Consider the following 13468-nt stretch of genomic DNA (forward strand, 5'->3'; position numbering starts at 1 on the left):
TACTTCTCTACACTGTGTTGTGTGTGTTGTGTTCCTCTGGGTGTCACTCGACTTAAATACATTGTATGTGCTACTTTCAGCTCTGGGTTGTGGACTGCCACTCCCATAATGCATTGTTGTGCTGCTTCTAAGATGTGGACTGGACTACTTCTCACAAAGTTTAACATCACTTGCTAAGTTCTAAGGGGCTTTTGTGCATACACATATGGGGTTACAAATCAATATTGCACTTACCTTGGCTGATACTTGGTGGGCCGGAGGTGTCGATCTCTGTGACCCCTGTCACAGCTTCAGGGAGGAGTGTGGACTCGACTAGGTCCTCCAATGGTGTGGATGGTGCCTCTGTGGGTGGACCGCCTCCTGTGCCCCTGGTCTCCGCAAGACTCCTTGCCGCCCTCTCCTTGTCACGGGACCGCAGGTCAGACCACCTCTTCTTGATCTCTTCAATGGAGCGCTGTGCCACTCCAATTGCGCAGATTTTTGATTGTATATCCGCCCATAGTCTCCTTTTCTCACTCTCAGACACCTGAAGTGAGCTTTTTCCAAAAAGGTGGTCATGACTCCTGACCACCTCCTCAGTTAGCACCTCAAGCTCCTGCTCACTGAATTTTAGCTTGCGCTTTCTTTCTCCCTTCTCTTGTGCTTGGCCTGGGGTGTCCATCCTTGCTCAGGTGTGCTGACTCCTTCTGAGTGCTACTCTGTGTGGCTGGGCTGCTCTCTCTCAGGATGCTGGTTTGGGTGTGGCACCTGAAACTGCCTGGGATGACTCATTTCCTGCTGGTGATGTCATCAGGCTCCTCCAGGTGTGCTTTCTTGAAATTTCTCACAATTTGCGATTTTTTACCGAATCGCAAAAAAAATCGCAATTTGCAAAAATGAAAATTGCGATTCGTTAAATAGGCCTAACAAACCACAAGTAGCGATTTTTAAGAAATCGCTATTTCCGAATTGCACTTTTGTTACATGGCCAATTGCGACTAGGAAATAGCGATTTCTTAAAAATCGCTATTTGCGATTCGCAAGCCAATTTTTTCATACATATGGCCCTATATCTCTTACTTTTATTTACAATTTCGAATTATCACATTTTCCTTCAACTGACCCTCTTCTTCCTTTTTCATTCTCTTCATGTGTTTTCTGTATGAGCACAACCATCTACAAATCACTTGCACGTTTCCCTTAAGAGCTATTAACTTATTTCTACAATTTGGCCATGACTCATGTCAAAGATCACAACCTCTCCTATTTTAAAGGTCAGACCCCTGCAACCTAACAACACTTACCTTCCTCTAGCTCATCTATTAACCCCGCCCAACATCTGCACCCTAGCCCCAATGATAACACTTCCATTAATTTAATCTTCAGCAGAGAAACTGTAGTGAATGCATGGAATGGTTTGTTTGAGCACACAAAACTAATCTCGAAAACCATCTGTAACAAATAACAATGGACCAACCACTAACCCTGAGTTATGGAGCAGCATGCTGCCTGGCATAAACCCAGTTGCGGCTCACGGGGATTACTGGGGGCGGGGCAGGGTGGAGTGGTGCGCAACAAGGACCAGGCCACAGGTCCCTAGATGGCACAGAGGCAACAGGTGCTAGACCGTTTGAGGCTTGCTTCTGTTGGGGTGATTACAACCTGTGTGCAGATTGTTCTAATTTATTCTTGGCATCATCAGTAAAAATCTGAAAGTCAACCTGCATAACACTGCTGTGTAGAAAATAGCTCAGGATGGTGCGCCTTAATTTAGGTCTAATTCAACTGCCATTTTATGTTCTAAGCTCAGACTTTGCTTAACCACAGTGCACTCGGGGACAATTTGAGGGGCTAGTCATCATATTGTGCATAAAAAGGGTGGCAGCAAAAAGGCAGACAGAAAGTTCAGCTTTAAGAGATGTCTACCTCCACTGATGATTCGGCAGGCAACCAGTGCCATCTTCTGTCTCTCCATCCACCTCCACATTTCATCTGCACCCCCTTCCTCCTAAGCACTCTAAGATTACAAATAATTTAAAGTCAAATAACTCCAACACTTACAAGTCAAATAACTCTAACACTAGCAATGTGCTATGGGACCTCATCAGCATGTTGCTTGTTCCCCAGTTGACGACTGCCTTGCACCCCTAAGTGGCGAACAAAGTATCATCCCTCCTGGTACTCCTGGTAATTGTAGCACACACCGCACAACACTAACTATTTCTGTCCAGGTTCATGCATCGGCCATAGATCACCAGGAGGGTAATTTATAATTTTTGGAGACAGTATTTGCCTATTATACCTCTTTTTGTTATTGTAAGCAGACACTGCAAATGTGGGAAGAGTATACTATCAAATGTTGCATCTAGTCTGGTTCTTAACGTCACTGACCCTTTTAAGTTACATCAGGTGACCAGCCCAATATTGCAAAGTGCATGTGTTCAACTAACAGACTGGAACATCACTGCAGACAATTTTGCATGTCATTTAGTCCCTTCTACTCCATTTGGTCCAATCAAGCTAAACTTACTGCCTAAATTAAACCGACCACTAGTACCATCAAGGGAATGACCAGTTACATCTCCACAGGTGAGAACCTCAGGACTTACGATCTTGATTCTTCATGCCACTCTGACCTAATATCTCTATGGGAAAAATGTAATTCACAACACAAATATTTCAGTAGCCAGACTAAAGGGAAACTCACACATAACTCAAGTGCCAGCATCTGGAATGCTTTACTCAGCAATTTGGAGGCAGTTTCTGCATCTTTACCTTATCATTCTGATAAACCTGATATGTAAGTGAGTGTCCTAAGTGCTTTAGCAGCCCAAATTTTGGGAACTGATGCAAAACTGTCAGCTTTGAACAATTGGATTACAACAGTCCAGTCAGACTAGGCTGTTGCATGTCATTTCTGCTCCTGTACCTGTATGATGAACTCCCATGTAAGGATACCTCAAATGATGGATGTTATCCTGGATTGTATTTCAATATCTGTACAACAAACTGGTACTCTTTCAACTCAACAGGACAAGGTGGAACCTAGACAGGCCCTTGTTTTATCTAACGGCACTCCTGAACATTCACTGCTTGCAGGCTCATCAGGATCTGATGCCATTGAGGAATCTGAGGGACCAGTATCTAAGTAATTCATTATCCCAGAATCAGTACCATCCAGCACTAAAACCAATAATACTAGTCTGGTCATTCGTGGGGCAGAGCCCACAGATCAGCAGATAGCTGTTGTGAAGCCACCTATGAAAAGGGAGCATAAGAGGCTTCAGAACGTAAGTCCACAGACATAGCCAATCTTGTTTGGCAGCTCAAGGACAAAAGTTTCTTATGGGGAATCGAGCTGTTGCAAATGTTTCCACCTCGTTATCCCAGTCCACTGCCACCAAGCTCTAGCAAATTTAATACACCAGAAGGTGGGATTTTGAGAGGATGCATAGGCTTCGATTTTTATAGGCACCTACCCACACCCTTGACAGCCATAAGTGTGAACACAAAGGGACACCTTTGAGAAGTTGCTTCCCAAACACATCAGGCTAAGAACGATATTACAAGGATGAGAACCTTGCAAGTGACTATTCATACCTGAAGCCATAGTGGGAAGCACAGGGTGTTCCCTCTTATGTGTAATACCATTTCCTTTATTAAGTCTAGAGGGAAGTGACCCGTGCCATCTTGACTTTGCTCACCCTTGCATATAATTCCACCTCAGGTATTAGGAACTGAGGGTCTGATTTAGAACTCAGAGGATGGGTTACTCTGTCACAATGGTGATAAATATCCCGTGCGCAGAAATCTAAATCCCATAGAACATAATGGGACTTAGATTTCGGCGGATCGGGTATTTGTTCTCTTTTTGACAGAGTAACCTGTCTGCCAAGTTCTGAATTAGGCCGTAAGCATCGTATTCCTGCTACATTTTCCTCTCAGCACACCTTAGGTACTTTTTAAATCTAGGGAAATCATGAAATTGATATAACATCGGTACGAGTAAAGGACAACATCAAACCAACTGAATTTCCAAGTGGATGTGAGTTATCGTCTGACCATGTCAATAACATTGACAATGCCCCCAAACTTTCCTTTTTAATCTGGAGCGTGGCATGCATCAAAGGGAAAATTGTAAATTAGACATGGAATAATCTTGTGTATACCTTTGTGATATTGTGCCTTCAGGACCAAGCTTTGTGCCACCTGTTCATATTAACAGTTTCAAAACATTTCATTTAACAGCCATTCTATCCTCATGGAGCCATGTTGGGGGGCCTGGCGATTTAATTGTGTCCAGGGTTAATGCCATACTTTTCTTCCATACAGCTGATACACCCTTCTATCAGGTCCTTAGTCTCAAATTTGTGTCTAGCTTCTGATTGGGTATTGCTAACTTTTATAACAACATTCCAATAGGAGACAGAGGTTGTGTTGTGTCAAAACTGGATCTTGATTCAGACTCCCTCAAACCAGGAGGTGGTAACGAACAGGGTTTAATGTGGGGGTGATTTCAAAGTCCATCTTTTTCCCCAGTGTATAAAGATGCTTGTGGCCTAATGGATTTTGAAGAGAATCCCATATGTCTTTTTAGTTACTCAGTGATGAAATGGGTAGTAATAGCAATTCCTCTACCGCAGCAAACAATTGTTTACTCCCCAAGTTTTGTCCCTCAATGGAAGATGTGAAAATGGCTACTAGATCTAGTGCCAGTGGAAAACCCCGTGGCCCAGATGGAGTTCCACTAGACCTTTTCAATAGTGACCTAGACCTGTGGGCCCCCTTATTAGCTAGTGTTTTTAGAGCAGCCAGCTCTTCAACAAAGGTCCAACTCGCTAAGCATCCTGATCTTCAAGAAAGGGAACCAAGGTTACCCTAGTTGTTATCGCCCAATCTCTCTCCTGGACTCTATGGTGAAGATTCTCGGACATATTTTACTCTCCCATCTTGAGGCATGGATGAAGGAGAATGTTATCTCCTTTGATATTCAGTACAGTAGAGTGATGGGGATGAAAGATCCCCTTGTGGAAATACACAGTTGCTAAGTGAGGCACTTTGCACTTGGGTTTTATGGATTTGTCCAGTGCCTTTGATTGTGTATCCCACATTAAATTGTGAGGCATAATGGAAGATTGGGCATTAACAGATACATCATTAGCACCATCAGAGAAATATATTGTGACTCAAATGCTGTAGTTAGGTTTGGGCTGGGGAGAAAGTCTTCTGAGGCCTTCAGGGTGCTCATGGGTGTTCAGGCACGGGTGTGTCCTTGCACCTTTCCTATTTTCTCTCTATATTAACCATCTAGAGATGGGAATTAGTACTAAGGTGCAGGGACAAGCCCCAGATTAGAAAGCGTCCAACACCAAATTTATTAGATTCTGATGATGCCATTATTATGGGCTGAATTCCTGTCACACTACTGCGAGTCTTGGATGCCTTCACCTCCTTTAGGAAGGGCTTGATATGATGATCAATACCAACAAATCCTTTGTCATGTCTTGTGGACATAGGAGCGACCTAAAAGCAACCTTAAAGCTTCATGCCACCCCTGTAAAACACATGGATAATTTTAGTTACCTAGGGCTAACTTTTAATTGCAAAGGTTCCTGACTCTTATAGGTAGAAATCAGGAATAACCAACTAGCAAGGAGCAATAATGCTGTCTTCTCCTTTGCCGAAAAACTAAGCAAAAGATTGTTTGTTCACATGGTGACCATTTACTGTGCAAAATGTGTTCGTACGGCATGTTATAGGGCTGGGGTCTGAAGCATACGGGTACCATCACCCTTACAGGTCAAAGAAAATAAGTCTAACCGCCGGTTACTATCCCCTCTACCGTCTACCGCCTCCTTTATCCATCATAGGGAGCTAGGGCTTTCACATCCTGTAGTAATGTTAAAATGAATTATGTTTCTTAACTATTAAAAATGTAAATCACTTTTAGAAACATTATTATTGTATTTAAATAGTTTACTCTTTTTGAATGTAAAAATAATGTAACATTATTTACTGAAATTAATTACATTACTGTTAATTATTACATCACTTAATAATTTTAAATACAGATTTTTTTACTTTAGGTGGGAATTATTTTTTGACCTGAACTTCTGAAAAAGTATTTCAAATTTAATATATTCAAAATAATTACATTATTAATTTAAAATTAGGTTAGTAATGTTGTACGATTTTATTGTTTCAGCCTACATTTAAAATAAATCAATACACTTATATTTAACTTAAGAAACACTTTACCTAATTTTGTTTTAATTGATTCTGTTTCAGACATATCAATCATTAATACTCTGATGCTCATAAAATCTGATATTATGACATGACACCATAGGTCCCTCTAGAGTGGACTTTTGTTAACATTGAAACAGACTTTATGCCTGACTTAGAGCTTGGCGGACAGGTTGCTCCATGATAATGGTGACGGATATCCCATCCGCTAAAATCTAAATTTCATAGGATAGAATGGAATTTAGATTTCGGTGGATGGGATATCCGTAGCCATTGTGACAGATTAACCCATCTGCTAATATCTTAATCAGGTCCAAAGTCTGCTATTTTTTTCTAAGTTTAATAATATTTTTAACCTTTCCCTATGCTTTACTATATGCAGATCTCTGCCTGAATTGCAGTAACTTTACAATCGTATTTGAGGTTTTTAACTGACTCCACTCCTATTTGAGAGTGTGGAAGCATGTCAGTCTACACTTTTGAGTAACTTTACACTTGGTGAATAGTAAAAAGTAATAAAGTTACTCAAAAGTGTAGATTAGCTTATGTATGGGAACATTTCACAAAGGTAAGCTTAAACATGAGTTAGGAGGGGGTTATATTTACTATTCCTACTCCGCATGTAGCCACATTAGAGAAAGTGTGAACCTTTGGAGGGATTATAGTTATGATTTCCACCACAAACTCAGCCACACTGAGGAAATTGTTGGACTTTATGGGTGGGGGTTAATTTACTATTGCCAGTGCTACACAAAGGAGGTCCGGCTACTTTCTGTATTTGAGAACTTACTATGTTTTGGAGTATCTTAATGGTCTCTCTTTTTCCAACATGATATTATTAGAGTTGTATGACCAAAATAACCAAAATATTTGAAGTAAATACAAATACCAGAATCTAACATAAGGTCAGCTACTAATACAGCTTGCCTCTGTTGTCTCAACTCCTGCCGCCACCCATAGTTCTTAAGTTTGCTAGCGAATCAGTCAACGATTAGAATTGTTCAACAAGGCACATGCACATTCTCTATGCTCCCCCTAGTTAAAGCAGATAATACAGTTTACTTGTCTCTTTTTACGAAAGGAGAAAGATCTCTCCTTCATATCACTCAGTCCGGGTCTCAAGCACTTGCTCTTTCACAGTACCAAAATGTTTTGCCCTGTAAAAAAATTACACTGAGAGTCTGTGTAATTTCTAAATGTTTTTTTACTCACTTGTATTTATGGACATGTTCACATTTTCCATTAAACCATTTTCAATCCCTTAACCGTCTTGGTATGGGCCTTTATAATGACTATCCAGTAAAAAAAAAGACACAATGTATTTCTTTCTAAATGTGGCCTTTCTGCGCTTTTATGACAGCTACTGGCAAACAGTGGTGGCTGGCACTCTAAATATTTGGTAGTGCAACCACTGACTAGCAGTGCCTGGTTAACGCCAAAGCTGTCAGTCATGTCTCATTATAAACAGAGTTTATAACGAACAACAACTGAGAACTCTGGCATTGAAGCTGAAGGCAGTGCACGTCTTACAGTGTATCAGTGGGTCAGGAATGATAAAATAAAAATGTTCTCACCCACTGCATTTGCTGGCACACCTCCGGTCCTCCTTCTTCAGTCCCTCAGCACTGGACTGGTCTGCAGGCTGCAGCAGTTCTCCACACCATTCTACATACTGCTTTTATGACCCGCAGACTCTGGGTTCCTGTGCCTGCTCTCCACCTAGCTGTCTTAGACCACAAGGTAGAGAGGTTTACACTGTGCATGTCAGGTTGGCCCTCACAAGACAGATGGCCAGTTTACAGGCAGACTGTAAACTGGTGGAGTGAACAGCACGCCCCTGCTGCCAGTCAGCAGAAGTGGCCCACCCCAAAACATGGCTTCAGCTGGTGAAAGGGAAAAATAAAATGGTAATAAATTTATTTTATTACATTTTATTTTTTACCATTTTGCAGCGCTGGCAGCAGGGCGGCGACACTCCTCTGCCTTAATGGAGAAGCCGCTGCTGGAAAATCAAGGAACCCTTAAAAAATCCTGTACATCTTTGTAGAATGGACTACAGGGCTTTCATTACTATAGTCTTTCCTCTCACCTCAGACTTATAATTTGACTTCTTTCTAGGAGAACACGTTTTAGTGCCACTCAATATTTGGCCTTAATGTGCCTTGAATACCTTCAGCTCCCCTTATCTAACCTCAAATCCAGATGGGTGTACCCCTTGTCATTGACTGTCTTAACGTGAGTGGCCATGGGATATTAATCTTTCCTCAGTGCAACCTACAGCCAGTTCAGATACTCCTAAGCCAATAATGTGCATACACTTTTTCCCTTGTCTACTGTATTTTTTAATAATATATTACTAAATGGTTTGTTTTGTGGTATTACTGTTTAATTCTATCTTTATAGGTTAGCAGCTCCGCTATCAGTTCACAATCTCCTACCCATGGGCGTCAATTCACCAAAATACTAAGGGTAGCGTGACATCACAGACAATTTGACCCTTACTGTGACTCACACACACATGCTTACACATACACACACATTCACACATTCTCTCTTATAAACACGCACTCACCCACAACCATGCATACCACATCCATTTGAAAGTATATTTTACTTACCTTAGGTGCCAGATAGGGTCATGTTCCAGCAAATTGTCTTCCATTTTTCTATTGCGCAAATAGTGAAAAATATTATTATCTATTTGTGTAATGAACAAATTGACAGATAACCAAAAAAAGTGGATCCCAACCAACGTCCATTAGGACGAGTTACCTCTGTGTTCCAGGCATTGATTTTGCCACCTCTAAGGCCAGGACTCACAAAGGCAGTGGTAGGAGTTGCAAGGGATAGGGATAGTTACCCAGCAGAACCTCCGTTGTATCCCCATTAAGTTTCAGTGAGTTGGTATTCATCCATGCTGAAATTTGGGTGAGACAGAGGTTAAGGGCTTCTGCCTTGTGGTTACCCTTGGATGATACAAATATCATCTGCGTATGAATGCAATGTAAGTCTATAAGATTCAGCAATCTCTGCTAAAGGTCTTGCGTGGTAATTGAACAGAATGGGGCTTAGAGTGGAGCCCTGCAGCACACTCGAGGCTAGATGGTGTGTGTAAACCTGTAATATGCTGTTGTGCAAGAAATAACTCAGCCAGGACAAGTCTGTGCCCTGCACTCCCATTTCTCCTAATCTTAAAAGCAGACTACTGTGTCAAATACGACATTGAGCTCTAAAAGGATCAGTGCCCCAGCACCACCAGTATCTTGCTTACATTGCAGATATTCAGTGATACGGAGAAGGGCTGATTCAGTGCTGTGGCCAGCCGTGAAGCCCGACTGAGAAGGGTGCAATCAACCCTTCAATTTGGTGTATGATGTGAGCTGCAAGTAAACATGCTTCTCCAACACCTTGGCCAGGGAAGACAGAAGCAAAATAGGCCTCTAGTTTGACCATATAAAATTTGTGAACACCACTCTAACAGAGGGCCTGGAGGGAGAAGGGAGAGGAAGTCTGTGGTAATGACTCTCGAGGAGCTGCAGAAATAGCTCCTTTCTGCATCTACAAGACAATCCAGGAAGGGAAATAAAAATAATATTTTTTACCAGTAGGTTTAAGCTTTTGATAAAACTGCCAAGTCATCATGAGACTGCAGTCTAAAAAGTGTAAAAAAGGAAAACCAAAGGATTTCTAACAACATCCCCATATCTATCAGGACCCCCCACCTCTGCTCCAATTTAAGAAATGTTGAAGATACCCCACTTTAAAGAAAACTACATTACAATGTTCTAGAATGTTCTAGAAGTCCACAAACTAGCTATTTCTCTTATCACTCATTAATTTTATGCTTGTCTTTGATCGTGTACAGCATACAGCCATCTTTTAGAGAGATTTGTGCTATAGAAATACCTGCGTAGATACATTGTTGGTTCCCACAGAAGAGTTTCTGGGGGAAGCTAGGAGCAATCTAAAAACACACAGCACCCATTAAATTTGCTATACATACTTGATTTTTCAATCTCTATTAAAGAACCAGGGACTAAATAGTACTGCGCTCAGAGTGGGCACCACATGCAATTTAACTTCCTACAATGGAGAGACTCCCTAATATTTGTCTTTTTTAATGCAAGAGTCTTGAACGCTCTTTCCAAAAGGATTAGAGTTCTCCAAGCCCTCAACACAGTCTGCGAGGGGACATTTGTTTTTTGTAAGAGACCTACTTGTTTGACAAGGATACATGGCCCATGCAATATTTCTCCTAATCATGGACCAAGAAGAAATGGGTGGAGATCATGATAGGACAACACGTAGGCCTTATGTTGATCTTACTTCTTAAAGATAGAGAAGGGTAATGGCTTCTCTTACATAAAAGCTGAGGGGGGGGAGGTTTCACTGAGGGCAGTGTACACCCGAACCAAGGGTAGGAACCTTCTTCTGCCACAGCATACAGAAGATGATGAAGCAGCACATAGTCAGCTAATCACTGGCAAAGATTGGAATCTGATACTTGACCACACTTTAGATAGAACCACATGAAAAGAACATAGTATAACTGCCTTGTCTGGAGAACATATTGAATGGTTAAATGAAGTAGGGCTGGCAGACATTTGGTGTAATGCCCACAAGGATTAAATAAAAACTCACACTATTCAGCTTCCCATAAAACCTAACCAAGTATAGACAAAATAATTAGAGGACAAGACCTTGTGAATTAAAGCAGGTGAAATGCGTGCTTCCCAGCTCCACAGATAACAATACAAATCCCAAATTATAGCCATTAAACAACATAATGGAGCCAGTGCTACAGTGGGTAGCCTTCCAACATTACTACCAAACCTTATATAAAACTTAGCCACCACACAATAATATGATAAGGAGCTACATTCCTGAGACTTAGCACAATAAAAATAATTGTTTCCACAGTAGAGGTCTTGGAGACTCCTACAGTGAATGGCAAAATGATTAAAGCCATAAGGAGCCTATACTAGTCGAAAGCTCCAGGCACTGGTGGCTTTACTCCATCCATCACTGAGGAAGCCAATACAGGGAAAATGGCATAAACCATGACAGACAATAGTATTTCAGTCCTTCTAAAGAAAAATAATGACCCAGACGAATGCAGCTTGTACTAGCCCATTTCTTTAGTAAACAGGCCCCAAAATCTATTCAAAGATTGCAAAAACAATTTGTTATAACAGGTTATTACTACACCCACTCGGAGGAGCTGTTCAAAGCTGAAAGTCCCAGCTCTTTCCAATCTACTTGAAGCTAACTGTACCATGCTGAGTCACTCAGTAGAGCAGATGGGTACATTATTGATTCTTGGCTTAGATCCTCATTCAATGTGTTAGTCCTTATCACAAGTAGAAAACACCATTGAATCCTACCCCCTGCTCTGTGGTCCCTTCCACAAAAATATATATGTATATATAAATGTTGGAAAGAAAGAAATTGGCAGAAAACCTATTGTAACTAGGACAAACTAAGATAGAAGATAGCTTGGAACGACTACCAGAAAAGATGCAGTGTGCCTAGAGCCAAATTTTACTTGGATAAAATCACTGCCATTAAAAACTGCACGAAAATACTTTTTAAGGCAGGGAAAAAATATTTCTGGCCACGCTAACACGGCCTCAACTACCCCACTTTCACAAAGTCAATGTGATAAAATTGCGACAACAGTCAACAAGTGGCAGATATCCAGACCGTCTTTTCAGGTACAAATGAGGTGAGCTGATTCACTACTGGACCAACAAGTTAATTTTAATGGTGGTTAAGGGAGAGGCTGTTTGCTGTAGCGTTCTTAACTATTGGTTTCTTGTGGTGAAGATGTGCGTGCTGCCTCTAGAATCAACATGTGCATTATCTATGTTATAGTTGAGCCTTGCTACATGCCCACTTGTGTGAGAGCCCGACGATGGGTCAGTTACTGTGGGAAAATGCTGCTAGACACCACCAGCTCCAAAGTCCTCCATCCAAGTCTATTTACCTAAAGCTATGGGAACTCAGGGAAGGATGCGTACTGTTCCCCTCTCAACTTTTCTAGGGGAAGACTAACTGCAGGGTAGGCTGATGGTAGGTGTAACAGACATATGGTTTCCTCTGCCGCAGTGCTGATTGTATCTGTAATGTATCTGTAATGTCATAAGGTATCAATGTGCATTGTTGTGTGCCAACAATTTCGCCTTATTTCACCACTTTTCCCAATGGGAGTGTTGCAGGAATGTTGCAGGGCCTTGCTGCCTATTGCTGCTCTGGACATCACCTGAGTCTGGCTCACTACGGCTTCTCCTCTGGTCAAATGTAGTTCATCCACGTCTCCTGAGCCTCTCCTGCCATGCATAGAGGTGTTTCAGGGCTGGAACCACCTGCTGACAAGACTTGGCTTTATAGCCAGCGGTCAGGACCAGAGCCACCTTCCACCACAGCTCAGCTCTGAGATCAGTAGAAGAGTTAGTTGTTAAGAATGCTGGCTGCCATTTTGCTGGATTCTTCTGGCTGCACAGCTACTAACAGAGTTCCATGGTCCTTCCACTCACTCAATCACTCGATCAGCCGCTCTATGAGATTCAAACAATTTGATTGGTGAGCCTGTTTCTTATCTCCATAGGGCAGGTGGTGGTGAGTTCAACATTTGACTCATCAGAGTGAGCAAGAAGCCATTGCAACTCAACACCTAATAGATTGCTTTTTCAGTTCCTATGGAGCAATATGTTATTTATGCCTTTCTTGGGAATCACAATCAAATGGAGGACACCAGTGATATTTGATTTCTTTTCAGATTTTTAAGATACCTAAAATTACAGTAGCCATGCACGTTTGACACATACCCACAGAAAGTGCCTTTGATCCCTTTGACTAATCTATTGCAATGTGTTTTAGGAAATGAGTCAGTTCTGCCTGTGCTGATGTAGCTAAAAAACAACAATATTTTCTGTATGTCTGTGTCACTAACTTAATCATTTTTTAATAAAGAATTTTATTTGAAAATGCTGTATTTTTTGCTGAGCTGAAATTTTTACATGGCAAGGTTGCAAGTCTAGGATGTCATTTGCTAAAATCAGGTTCACCCATTTTCTCAGTAGTAGAAAATCTGAGAATGTTGGGCAAGATTGGAGCCTGCCATTGTCTCAGTTGGACACTAAGTCAACACTGGCACCATCCTTCACACATATATACCTGATAATTGCTCAACAGTCCTGTAAATATTTCACAGGAAAAATCCTGGCTGCACATGCGCATGCTG

The sequence above is a fragment of the Pleurodeles waltl genome, chromosome 4_1, assembly GCF_031143425.1.
Source record: "Pleurodeles waltl isolate 20211129_DDA chromosome 4_1, aPleWal1.hap1.20221129, whole genome shotgun sequence".
NCBI classification, from domain to species: domain Eukaryota; kingdom Metazoa; phylum Chordata; class Amphibia; order Caudata; family Salamandridae; genus Pleurodeles; species Pleurodeles waltl.